The sequence below is a fragment of the Salmo salar genome, chromosome 14 (genome assembly GCF_965601325.2).
Source record: "Salmo salar chromosome 14, fSalSal1, whole genome shotgun sequence".
In the NCBI taxonomy this organism is placed as follows: Eukaryota; Metazoa; Chordata; class Actinopteri; order Salmoniformes; family Salmonidae; genus Salmo; species Salmo salar.
In genome coordinates, this window is record NC_138304.1 from 83,598,054 (window position 1) to 83,612,516 (window position 14,463).

The window sequence follows — 14,463 nt, forward strand, 5'->3', positions numbered from 1 at the left end:
TGGTTTTACAGGAATATGAGGCCTATATGAAACATTTGCAGTTAAATGGCTACAAAAATCTTTTCAACCACAAATCCTTTCTCTTCCTCTTGCACGCACACACACGTACAGATGGGATATAGAGAGGGATATTTCCTTACCTCATAACTCCCTTGGTTTGTTTTATTCACTGTGGCATCCGGCTCATATCCACCTCGTCACGAGTCACTTCCTCCTTCAGCCCCAGTGTGGAAATACATGACATCCTCCTACGGCTGTAAAATATCTCTCTTGTTAATCTATGTTGGATTCACTTTTCTGCATGTTTGCCTGTGAGAACATGGTTGGGATGACCCCCTCCTCACATACTGAACTATAATGTGCATGCAAGGCCACCAACAGTAATGTTCTAGGGATTTGTTTCATCCCGTTTTGTTGAATGTACAGTATAAGATCAGAGTGCATAGACACACATGAGCCTAATAAACAAACGGACATAATGAACTCAGCATGCACAGGCTTTTATTGGAATGGAAGGTCACCCAGTAGCCATGGTGTTTATCGTAGAACCTGTACGCCACGACACAGAGAAAACAGTTAACAGTCAGTCAGTGAAAAATGATATTTGTGAACGGAACAGTTCAACTGAATTTACTGTTACGTGAGATTCAATCTGAATTCAGCCCCCTGGCATTTGCATATGAGAGGAAAACAAATGTCCTCCAACATTTCCTAATGGCAACCATCAGTAACTGTCACTTCATTACTGTAAGGAGAGCAACTGCTGAATGTTAGGAAAGAGAATAAGAGAGAACAAATTCAACCCATACCACAGTGACTTCTGAAACAGATGCCAGTGTAACACATTGTTTGAAGGGTACCGACATAAGAACTTCACAACACATTCATAACCAATACATCAAGCCTTATAACACATTCATACATAAGAATTTAATGTTTGTGCACTGTTTGTGATAAATTATGTGTAGCTTATGAACGTGCTATGAAGTCCTTATGTAGGTTAGTACTGTTCCATATGAACTATTACCAGAACAGTTTTGTGTGATCTATCAATCTTTGGCACACTTCAGAAAGTTAAAATAACAGACAGTTGAAACGGTGGCTCAGTAACAGTGTTTTGGCTCAGTAACAGTGCTCTGGCTCAGTAACAGTGTTCTGGCTCAGTAACAGTGTTCTGGTTCAGTAACAGTGTTCTGGTTCAGTAACAGCGTTCAGGCTCAGTAACAGTGTTCGGATTCAGTAACAGTGTTCGGATTCAGTAACAGTGTTCTGGTTCAGTAACAGTGTTCTGGCTCAGTAACAGTGTTTTGGTTCAGTAACAGTGTTCTGACTCAGTAACAGTGTTCTGGCTCAGTAACGGTGTTCTAGGTTCAGTAACGGTGTTTTGGCTCAGTAACAGTGTTCAGGCTCAGTAACGGTGTTTTGGCTCAGTAACAGTGTTCAGGCTCAGTAACGGTGTTCTGGTTCAGTAACAGTGTTCTGACTCAGTAAGAGTGTTCTGGCTCAGTAACAGTGTTCTGGTTCAGTAACAGTGTTCAGGCTCAGTAACGGTGTTCTGGTTCAATAACAGTGTTCTGGCTCAGTAACGGTGTTTTGGCTCAGTAACAGTGTTCAGGCTCAGTAACGGTGTTCTGGTTCAGTAACGGTGCTCTGGCTCAGTAATGGTGTTCTGGTTCAGTAACAGTGTTCTGGTTCAGTAACAGTGTTTTGGCTCAGTAACGGTGTTCTGGTTCAGTAACAGTGTTCTTGTTCAGTAACAGTGTTCTGGTTCAGTAACAGTGTTCTGGCTCAGTAACAGTGTTCTGGTTCAGTAACAGTGTTCTGGCTCAGTAACGGTGTTCTGGTTCAGTAACAGTGTTCTGACTCAGTAAGAGTGTTCTGACTCAGTAAGAGTGTTCTGACTCAGTAAGAGTCTTCTGGTTCAGTAATGGTGCTCTGGCTCAGTAACGGTGTTCTGGTTCAGTAACAGTGTTCTGGCTCAGTAACGGTGTTCTGGTTCAGTAACAGTGTTCTGGTTCAGTAACAGTGTTCTGGCTCAGTAAGAGTCTTCTGGTTCAGTAATGGTGCTCTGGCTCAGTAACGGTGTTCTGGTTCAGTAACAGTGTTCTGGCTCAGTAACGGTGTTCTGGTTCAGTAACAGTGTTCTGGCTCAGTAACAGTCTTCTGGTTCAATAACAGTGTTCTGGCTCAGTAACAGTGTTCTGGTTCAGTAACAGTGTTCTGGTTCAGTAACAGCATTCTTGGTCAGTAACAGTGTTCTGGCTCAGTAACGGTGTTCTGGTTCAGTAACAGTGTTCTGGCTCAGTAACGGTGTTCTGGTTCAGTAACAGTGTTCTGGCTCAGTAATGGTGTTCTGGTTCAGTAACGGTGTTCTGGTTCAGTAACAGTGTTCTGGCTCAGTAAGAGTCTTCTGGTTCAATAACAGTGTTCTGGCTCAGTAACAGTGTTCTGGTTCAGTAACAGTGTTCTGGTTCAGTAACAGCATTCTTGGTCAGTAACGGTGTTCTGGCTCAGTAACGGTGTTCTGGTTCAGTAACAGTGTTCTGACTCAGTAACAGTGTTCTGGTTCAGTAACAGTGTTCTGGTTCAGTAACAGTGTTCTGACTCAGTAACGGTGTTCTGGCTCAGTAACGGTGTTCTGGTTCAGTAACGGTGTTTTGGCTCAGTAACAGTGTTCAGGCTCAGTAACGGTGTTTTGGCTCAGTAACAGTGTTCAGGCTCAGTAACGGTGTTTTGGTTCAGTAACAGTGTTCTGACTCAGTAAGCGTGTTCTGGCTCAGTAACAGTGTTCTGACTCAGTAACGGTGTTCTGGTTCAGTAACGGTGTTCTGGTTCAGTAACAGTGTTCTGGCTCAGTAACGGTGTTCTGGTTCAGTAACGGTGCTCTGGCTCAGTAATGGTGTTCTGGTTCAGTAACAGTGTTCTGGTTCAGTAACAATGTTCTGGCTCAGTAACAGTGTTCTGGCTCAGTAACAGTGTTCTGGTTCAGTAACAGTGTTCTGGCTCAGTAACGGTGTTCTTGTTCAGTAACAGTGTTCTTGTTCAGTAACAGTGTTCTGGCTCAGTAACAGTGTTCTGGTTCAGTAACAGTGTTCTGGCTCAGTAACAGTGTTCTGGCTCAGTAACAGTGTTCTGGCTCAGTAACAGTGTTCTGGTTCAGTAACGGTGTTCTGGTTCAGTAACAGCATTCTTGGTCAGTAACAGTGTTCTGGCTCAGTAACAGTGTTCTGGTTCAGTAACGGTGTTCTGGTTCAGTAACAGCATTCTTGGTCAGTAACAGTGTTCTGGTTCAGTAACAGTGTTCTGGCTCAGTAACAGTGTTCTGGTTCAGTAACAGTGTTCTGGTTCAGTAACAGCATTCTTGGTCAGTAACAGTGTTCTGGCTCAGTAACGGTGTTCTGGTTCAGTAACAGTGTTTTGACTCAGTAACAGTGTTCTGGTTCAGTAACAGTGTTCTGGTTCAGTAACAGTGTTCTGACTCCAATGTGTGCCATACCCGGGTTCACTCAGTGTAGAGGAAGAGCAATGTCTCCTCTGCTCCTTCTCTCACATCCACTGAGCCCCTCCATACATCATTGTCCTGCCGCTGACAGCCAGGCGCGCACAAACACACACACATGCGCAAAAGCGCACACCATTCAGTTATGTCTCAGTGCGTGTGTGTGTGCCTGAGTGTGTTTGCCTGCGTGCGTGTTTGTGCGTGCATGTGTTTGTGTGCCTGCGTGCGTGTGTGTGTGTGATGGTCCCCAGCCTGCTCTGATAGCCAGCGATGACGGATGGACGTCATTTATGGGGATGTATCAGCGGGCTACCCGCTTCGCACATCTGTCACCAGCTAAAGGCATTACAGGGGGGTAATTCATCTGGGCAGGACAGAGGGAGGGCCTGGGTGGTGAGAGGAGGGCCCATAGAGAAACCAGGATGCAGGGATGCCGGGTAACCCTTGGTGCTCCAATGCTCCAATACTGATCAGCATGGCCACAATCAGCCAACAAAGGAACAGCAGTCTCCCAGATGTGAAGATTACGGTGCACTGTTATCATAGTGTAATTGGCCCCAGATGTTACACGTGTGTGTGTGTGGTGTATTTTAAAGGAGGACATCTCGAGGGAGTGAACACTTCATTGCAATGACAGGTGTTTTCCCCAGCATCCCAGGAAAGCAGCAATACCTGTAGTAACTAACCAACTAGAGGGCACTGGTCTATAAGATACATGATCCGGGTCTTGTTCAGTAGGGGACAAAGTTCGCAAAATGTTTTAAAACAGAACACTCAATAAATATTCTGATAGTGCTTACCAACTTGAAAACATTTGCTCCTGTTGGTGCCTACTTAACACCTCCCATGTGTTGGGGCACATATCATTACATTCTGACTTCAAAACTTCATTTGTTCCCTCCATCACCTCCCTCAAACATCCAAGCTGAAAGTAGTACACAGGACGAAAGAATTTAAGATGCCAAATTTGCAGGTACATTGATTTTAAGAGGGTTTCTTGTCCTGTAGAGGGGACAGAGAGGAGTACAGAAGCAGGGTGTTTTCCTGTGCTCTCCTCTTCTCTTCCAGGCTAACGAAGGGGAGAGAAAAAGGAAAGCAGGTGAAAGTGTAGTAAAAATGAAAGAAAGTTATCCTCTGAGGACTTCCATGATGTTGCTAACTACCTTGTGAAGGGGTCCATGAAACGACCCCGCGACGACGCTTGGAGAGCAGGCTGTGTGTGTGTGTGTGTGTGTGTGTGTGTGTGTGTGTGTGTGTGTGTGTGTGGTGTGTGTGTGTGTGTGTGTGTGTGTGTGTGTGTGTGTGTGTGTGTGTGTGTGTGTGTGTGTGTGTGTGTCAGCCGGGGCATCAATGGCAATTAATGCAAGTGGTGTCTCAGACAAGGAGGCTAATGAGTTTTAATACACATGCAGGTGAGGAAGAGCTGAGTCGCTGGAACCCATGACAGCCTAATTAGACGCAATTTACAATTCCAGGGGATTCTAATCAGAGTCGTTGGGCTGGCTGGCTGGCTGAATCGCTACCACAAATCTCTGTATGAAATGAATGGGTCCTTTTTAAACGCGCCAATCTGTTGCCTTGATTGATAATTGCCTGTTATTTTCTCTCTGTTTGAGCATCTCTATCTCACTCTCTCTTTCTCTCCCTCTCTCTCTCTCTCTCTCTCCCTCTCTCCCTCTCTCCCGCTCCCTCTCCCTCTCCCTCTCACTCTCACTCTCACTCTCACTCTCTCTCACTCTCTCACTCTCTCACTCTCACTCTCCCTCTCTCTCTCTCTCTTTCTCTCTCACTCTCACTCTCTCTTTCTCTCCTGCAACATTGTGAATGAGAGTGCCCAACTCCAGCCCCCACAACAGGATGGAATGGTAGATGTGTTTTGTGTATTTATAAATGAAATTATATACGTTCCTTCATTACTGTGTTATAGTTCTGAGTGTGAATATAGGATAACTAAATGAATGTTGACAACGTATCATTACCATCAGGAATTGGCCTTGATGATATACTGATGGGCTGGTTTCATAATAGCACTTGATGACTCAAACCCATACTTTTCAACAGCGAGGTAAGGACTGGTACATGTACTGTAACTAAGGTGTAAAACCTGAACACAGTTGAATGGATAGCATTACAGTGTATTCGGAAAGTATTCAGACCCCTTCCCTTTTTCCACAATTTTTGTTACGTTACAGACTTATTCTAAAATTGATTAAATAAAACAATTTACTTATCAATCTACACACAATACCCCATAATGGCAGAGTGAAAACAGGTTTGTAGAAATTTGGCAAATGTATAAAAAATACAAAAATAGAAATACCTTATTTACATAAGTATTCAGATCCTTTGCTATGAGACTCGAAATTGAACTCAGGTGTATTCTGTTTCCATTGATCATCCTTGAGACGTTTCTACAACTTGATTGGAGTCCACCTGTGGTAAATTCAATTGATTGGACATGGTTTGGAAAGGCACACACCTGTCTATATAAGGTCCCACAGTTGACAGTGCATGTCAGAGCAAAAACCAAGCCATGAGATCAAAATAATTGTCCGTAGAGCTCCGAGACAGGATTGTGTCGAGGCACCGATCTGGGGAAGGGTACCACAACATTTCTGCAGCATTAAAGGTCCCCAAGAACACAGTGGCCTCCAGCATTCTTAAATGGAAGTTTGAAACCACCATGACTCTTCCTAGAGCTGGCCGCCCGGCCAAACTGAGCAATCGAGGGAGAAGGGCCTTGGTCAGGGAGGTGACCAAGAACCCGATGGTCACTCTGACAGAGCTCCAGAGTTCCTCTGTGTAGATGGGAGAAACTTCCAGAAGGACAACCATCTGTTCTGCATTACACCAATCAGGGCTTTATGGTAGAGTGGCCAGACGGAAGCCACTCCTCAGTAAAAGCAAAATTATAGCCCGCTTGGAGTTTGCCAAAAGGCACCTAAAGGACTCTCAGACCATGAGAAACAAGATTCTCTGATCTGATGAAACATGATTTAACTCTTTGCCCTGAATGCCAAACGTCACGTCTGGAGGAAACCTTGCACCATCCCTACGGAGGGAGCGTCATGCTGTGGGGATGTCTTTCAGCGGCAGGAACTGGGCAGGAACTGGGAGACTCGTCAGGATCGAGGGAAAGATGAACAGAGTAAAGTACAGAGAGATCCTTGATAAAAACCTGCTCCAGAGCACTCAGGACCTCAGACTGGGGTGAAGGTTCACCTTCCAACAGGACAACGACCCTAAGCACACAGCCAAGACAATGCAGGAGTGGCTTCGGGACAAGTCTCTGAATGTCCTTGAGTGGCCCAGCCAGAGCTCGGACCCGATCGAACATCTCTGGAGAGAGCTGAAAATAGCTGTGCAGCGACGCTCCCCATCTAACCTTAAAGAGCTTGAGAGGATCTGCAGAGAATAATAGGAGAAACTCTCCAATTAGAGGTGTGCCAAGCTTGTAGCGTCATAGCCAAGAAGACTCAATGCTGTAATCACTGCCAAAGGTTCTTCAACAATGTACTGAGTAAAGGGTCTGAACACTTCTGTAAACGTGATATTTCTGTTTTTCTTCATTTTTTTTCTACATTTGTAAAACCTGTTTTTGCTTTGTCATTATGGGGTATTGTGTGTAGATTGATGAGGAAAAATAACATTTTAATCCATTTTAGAATAAGGCTGTAACGTAACAAAATGTGGAAAAAGTTAAGGGGTCTGAATACTTTCCGAATGCACAGTACATGGGCGTCCCTATAGGAACCCCAAAGAAACAGGCGTACAAGGTATACATACTTTGTGAAATGTCAATTAGCACACTTGTGCTAAGTTGTCAAAGGTGTTTAATTGGGGTCCTCTGGTTTGTCAGGGAGGAAGAGATACATGCTCATGTTCCCTTGTGCCTGGTATGATATGGCTTTGTGCATGGTTTATCACTTACCTAGTGATTCAGTGTTACTGGTTGAAGATAATGGTTAGTGTACAGAGGACCTCTTCTATATACATCAATTGTAACTAAATACATACAGTAGTCATGTCCCCTTGTACCTGGTATAATATGGTGTTTTGTAGTAAGCAGGGCATAGTTAATCAATGTCTGCTGTTAGCCTCACTACATCTATCCACTCTCCCCAAGCGTGAAATTGCTGCTAATGATGTTAATCATGCTCTGTAATTTATAAAGCACCTTAGCCTTGTCCACCTAAGCACATTTTGATCATATGCACCACCACGGAGGTAAACATAGCTAGCTCTACAATACGTGTCCTATCATGGACGATCGGCTTCAAACGCATTTAGAATGCAGACAAAGCTAAGTAAAGCAGATAGGCCGTTGGGGTTTGGTGGTACTACAGTACATCATGTAGTTTACACAGACAGTTATGACATCTACTGGACTAACATTATGTAGTTTCTCAGTTGATATAATATACATTTATTGGAAAAAGTCTAAATTAGCTCCTATTTTACTGTAACTATACATATTGCACAATTTTGCAAAAAGATAAATCCTTCTTTTGCTGGGTTCTGTTGCTAGATTGCATTCAAGAATGTGTTTTAATCCCCATATTTGTGTGTGTGTGTGTGTGTGTGTGTGTGTGTGTGTGTGTGTGTGTGTGTGTGTGTGTGTGTGTGTGTGTGTGTGTGTGTGTGTGTGTGTGTGTGTGTGTGTGTGTGTGTGCATGTTTGTGTGTTTACAAAATGTGGCCCGGAGTACAAACCAGTATACACACTTGATCATTGCAGAATTTTCAACTGCAATGTTCCACGGCCCACTGACATATTGGCACAGTCACCAAAGCCTGAGCTGAATTTGAACATCTTTGTTTTGCTATCTGTCCAAACAATGCGTAATCTGATTTGTCATGTAATTCTGAATGGGAATTTAGACTATTCATCTCCCCCTTTACAGTCCATGACAGACAGACAGACAGACAGACAGACAGACAGACAGACAGACAGACAGACAGACAGACAGACAGACAGACAGACAGACAGACAGACAGACAGACAGACAGACAGACAGACAGACAGACAGACAGACAGACAGACAGATTCACAGTTTTCTGAATAACATAATCAGATTATTTTTGATTTCATCATTGACCTGCGCCACATGAAATTAAATCTCATCAACAGGATTAAAGACATCTATTGAATACAAATCCACTCACATTTGCTTGAACATGATATCAAAACTTTAATTGACGTTTGATGGGTTTAGGGAGTTTCATTTTGATCTTAATAGGATTTCCTGATCCTTCACTATAAGCCATGAGAAGAACCCTCCACCTGGTTTATTAAAGCTACAATCTGGGATTTGTGTTTCAGCCCAACGGCAGCCACTTATATCATCAATTTAATGACAAAACATTTCTGAAAGTACCCCATATTGCACCTTTAAGAAGGCCTAAATTAATATGAATGTTTTCCAACAGAGTTTGAGGAGTCAATCATTCCATGGCGTTTGAGGAGGTATATGAAAAGGAAAGGTCAGGGATTATAAGGCTGATACAGTCTGTACTGCACTGCGGATCACTACCCTACAGTACTGGTGGTGGGAAAACACGACAACACAAAGACATGGCAAAGAATAACATCACGGCTGTTGATATGTCAGTTTAGGATATTGACGATGAGAATACTGAGAGTGATTCGGTTGTTTGTGTTAGCAAAGTTGTAACATTTGTATTTTACTTGTCATTGCTGAATATTGACTTGATGAGAAGTTGGATTTCAAGGCATAGAAAAACAGATGAAGATGTGACATTTTTTGTACAAAGTGAATACAACGAATTCTGTAATTTCATGAATGCCTTACCAATGACATAGAAATATCCATTAGATTGGTCCTGTAATGGGCGCTGTAATGGGGGTGGTTTATCGCTTATTGCACATAAATAAGGGTGGCAAGTAGCCTGGTGGTTGGGCCAGTAACCGAAAGATCGCTGGTTCGAATTCCCGAGCTGACAGGGGACAAATCTGTCAATGTTCCCTTGAGCAAGGCACTTAACCCTTATTTGCTCCAGGAGCGCCATACTACTATGGCTTACCCTGTAAAACAACACATTTCACTGCATCTATCTGGTGTATGTGACAATAAAACATCAATCTATAATACCAGGCGAACACAAAGTAAATTACCATATAATTATCATTACTCTGCATCATCATCACAACAAACACCAGATCAGATATGGTGGTTGAAGACCATGCTGAAGACAGATCAGATATGGTGGTTGAAGACCATGCTGAAGACAGATCAGATATGGTGGTTGAAGACCACGCTGAAGACAGATCAGATATGGTGGTTGAAGAACATGATGAAGACAGATCAGAAATGGTGCTTGAAGACCATGCTGAAGAGAGATCAGATATGGTGGTTGAAGAACATGATGAAGACAGATCAGATATGGTGGTTGAAGACCATGCTGAAGACAGATCAGATATGGTGGTTGAAGAACATGATGAAGACAGATCAGATATGGTGGTTGAAGAACATGATGAAGACAGATCAGATATGGTGGTTGAAGACCATGCTGAAGACAGATCAGATATGGTGGTTGAAGACCATGCTGAAGCCAAATATGATTTGCAATTGTGGGGGAATTGGGGTTGACGTGGCAATGATAACAATAGGTACCAATGCCCATCGGTGGTATGCCAAACGATTGTTTGGTATTTGTTTTTTCTCATTGGCATTTTGTTGGATTATTGAGTCCTTATTTAATATTGTTCATGCTAGATATTGTAGTGTAGGCTGTGCATTTGACAGTAAAAATTGTTAATGTTACTAATGCTGGTACTGATGTGATCAATAGACATTGCAGCCAATGCATGACTCAAGCGTGCATTTTGAGTAGTGGGGTGTATTTTGAGTAGTGGGGTGTATTTTGAGTAGTGGGGTGTATTTTGAGAAGCGGTGTCTGTGTGTGTGTATTGCTTCGTGAACAAGCACTACATCAGGGCAACCTCTTCTTGTTTTAATGGTTGGAATGAAGTTGTTTATTACATCTCTAGGTACTGAACGAGCCTCCGCTACACCTCTTAAGGTGTAATCTCCCTCTTCCCATTCCGGCTGCATCACATTGACCTAATAGAAATCTTTATGAGGCATATGTCTGAGGCCTGCGGATGAACTAGATGACAATCTAGCAGTCTATAAAATGTCTCCCTACCAGCACTACTGGCTCGCCGCTTCACCCAGGGATTTATATCACCCAGGGTGTATCCCAAATGGAACCACATTTCCTACGCAGTGCACTACATTTGACCGGAGCCCTCATCAGTAGTGCACTTTATAAGGAATGGGGTGCCATTTGAGATGCAGCCCAGGTCCTTAAAGCTCAGAGAAATATGATGGCTGGAGTCTACAGTCATTGTCCTTCAAGAGAAATGGGAAATAAAGAATCAGCTACATTGTCTCCTCAACAGACTGGAAGTCAGACATAGGGATGGACAGTATATGAGTATGTAGGAGGGTGGTTGAGTGTGAATGTCATAGTATAAATCCAACCATGACCGGTCTTGAGTAAGGCCTTGTGCTGAAATGCAGACAATCTTTCTATAGAATTCCAACCCTGATATATTGCATTCAATGTCTTTGTTTTATTGCTGTTTCCCCCACTTTTCTACCACAATCAAAGATCCTGTAAATGGCACTGATGTGATGCAGCTAGCTAACTGCAGTGATTTATTTTGATTCTGTGGAATGAGCCTAAATACCCAGTGCCAAAACTGCCAGAACTTGAAGAAATCCCCAGTAAATTGCCTTTGAACCAGTGTCACCACAGCCACCACGTTGCAGTACTCCATGAAGGGCATCAGGGATGGGATGGTGGGGATGGACCTGGTACACTAGTGCAGTGAAAGCTGTGCATGTAGCAGACCACAATGATGTCAGACTGGTAATGTAATTACAAACCCATCTGTCTTTCATCGTATGACAAGCACAACATGTCCAATCATGGTTTCATTTAAATTCTAATTAGTTCGGTTCAATTTCACAGGCAGCTATGGCAATGCAGGCAGGCTCCATTGTGGTGTGGGAGTGAGCTGGAGCTAAGGATGGAGAGATAGAAACACCACCAGCACTCTCTCTACTACCATGAGACACAGCCTGGGACTGAGAGTTCTGTTCTGTTCCGCTGCTCACATTAATATACAGATTAACATTTACAGTTATTGGTTTGAGGTGATTAACGGCAAAACAAAAAGGCTAGGAATAGGAACAGCTGATATCCAATCCATCATTTCAGGGCGTATCTGTCAGATTATTGTACTGCTCTGATGAGTCTTACTACAGTACGTGAAAAGTTGCACTGGCACCAAACACACCAATGAGAGTGGGATGATATGGGCTCCCGAGTGGTGCAGCGGTCTAAGGCACTGCATCTCAGTGCTTGAGCCGTCACTACAGACAGCCTGGTTTGATTCCAGGCTGTATCATGTGGTGGCTAATTTCCGCATTACCAAATGAGGAGTTACAAACACACACAGTCCGAGTTAAACTACATCTTTAATACTTAATTAAGATACTTTTGCAAAAGCACTTGACCCCCAATAATGCACTCTCTTGAATGAACCATTGAATGAGGTAATTACACAATGGCTACATAGATCTTTTATAGCAACTATACACCCCCTTCAACGTACATTGACAAACCACAGATACTTAGTAACAGTTCACAAAGGTTAAGTTTTGTATGACAGTGTAAGGGCTGTCTGAAGAGAGAGTGGACCAAAACGCAGCGGAGTTAGTGTTCATCATTTCATTTAATATTTAATTGAACACTATACAAAAACAAGAAAAGAGAAAACCGACAGCCAACAGTCCTGTCAGGTGCAAACACTAACAGAAACAATTACCCACAAAACCCAAAGGAAAAACATGCTCCTTATGTGTGACTCCCAATCAGCAACAACGAGCTTCAGCTGTGCCTGATTGGGAGCCACACACGGCCCAAAACAAAGAAATACAAAAACATAGAAAAAGGAACATAGAACGCCCACCCAATGTAACACCCTGGCCTAACCAAAATAAAGAACAAAAACCCCTCTCTATGGCCAGGGCGTTACAGACAGATATCCATAAAACACATCAGACAGTAATTGCTATGTCAACAGGGTTCATTATATAGACCCTGTTGACATAGCAGTTACTGGTACGGTATAGAACGAAAACACCATTTCATCCAATGGCATATATCAATTGTCAACTCTAGATACTCCCATCTCAAGCAAAACCCCTCTTGACCCTACTCCTGGACAGGCTCACTGGGGAGTGAGCCTCTAGGCCATATATTATCACAGGATAAGTGCGAGATCTAAGAGAGGACATACAAGGGTCCATTTACTGCCATAATCCTCCCCACAATAAAGAAAAGGAGGGAGTGACTTGCTCAGAGACATTGTGGAGACAAGTCATTGGTTCCCCATTAATCACGCCATCCCTTCACATGGTTTAAGAAATAGGTAAAGACACATTCTCATGATGACAAATCTGACCTCTCCCCTCTCTGGGCTCCAAGTGTCTGAGCCCCAGCTAAGGTAGACGTGCAACGGAAAAGACACCAGAGTCCAATGGACACTTTCTAATGACAAGTACCTCAAATAAGCATATTATACTAATAAAACATCTTAATTATCTATGTTACCCAACTAATTCTGATTCGTCCATGACAATCACAACCGGCCGTGATTGGGAGTCCCATAGGGTGGCGCACAATTGGTCTAGCGTCGTCCGGGATTGACTGGTGTAGGCCGTCATTGTAAATAAGAATTTGTTCTTAATACATTTTCTTAGGGATAGCCCCCTTTTTTTTATCGCCTAAAATGACATACCCAAATCTAACTGCCTGTAGCTCAGGACTTGAAGCAAGGATATGCATATTCTTGGTACCAATTTTTTTATATATATATTTTTTTATTTTATTTTACCTTTATTTAACCAGGTAGGCTAGTTGAGAACAAGTTCTCATTTACAACTGCAACCTGGCCAAGATAAAGTAAAGCAGTGCAGAACAAACAACAACCCAGAGTAACACATGGAATAAACAAACATACAGTCAATAATACAGTAGAAAAGAAAGTCTATATACAGTGTGTGCAAATGAGGTAGGATACTGGAGGTAAGGCAATAAATAGACAATAGTGGCGAAATAATTACAATATAGCAATTAAACACTGGAGTGATAGATGTGCAGAAGTGTACAAGTAGAGATACTAGGGTGCAAAAGAGCAAAAATAAATCAAATAGATAACAGTATGGGAAGGGGGTAGTTGCTATTTACAGATAGGCTACGTACAGGTGCAGTGATCTGTGAGCTGCTCTGACAGCTGGTGCTTAAAGCTAGTGAGTGAAATATAAGTCTCCAGCTTCAGTGATTTTTGCAGTTCGTTCCAGTCATTGGCAGCAGAGAACTGGAAGGAAAGGTGGCCGAAGGAGGAATTGGCTTTCTCCATCCAGTGAAATATACCTGCTGGAGTGCGTGCTACGGGTGGGTGATGCTATGGTGACCAGTGAGCTGAGATAAGGCGGGGCTTTACCTAGCAAAGACTTATAGATGACCTGGAGCCAGTGGGTTTGGCGACGAATATGAAGTGAGGGCTAGCCAACGAGAGCATACAGGTTGCAGTGGTAGATAGTATATGGGGCTTTGGTGACAAAATGGATGGCACTGTGATTGTCACGCCCTGACCTGAGAGAGACGGTTTATTTCTCTATTTCGTTAGGTCAGGGTTCTATTCTATGTCATTTATTTCTATGTTTTGGCCAGGTATGGTTTCCAATCAGAGGCAGCTGTCTATCGTTGTCTCTGATTGGGAACCATACTTAGGCAGCCTTTTCCCACCTGTGTTTGTGGGTAGTTGTTTTCTGTTTTGTGTTTCTGTACCTGACAGAAATGTGCGCTTTCGTTTCCCTTTGTTATTTTTGTTCAAGTGTTTGTTTGATTTAAATAAATAATCATGAA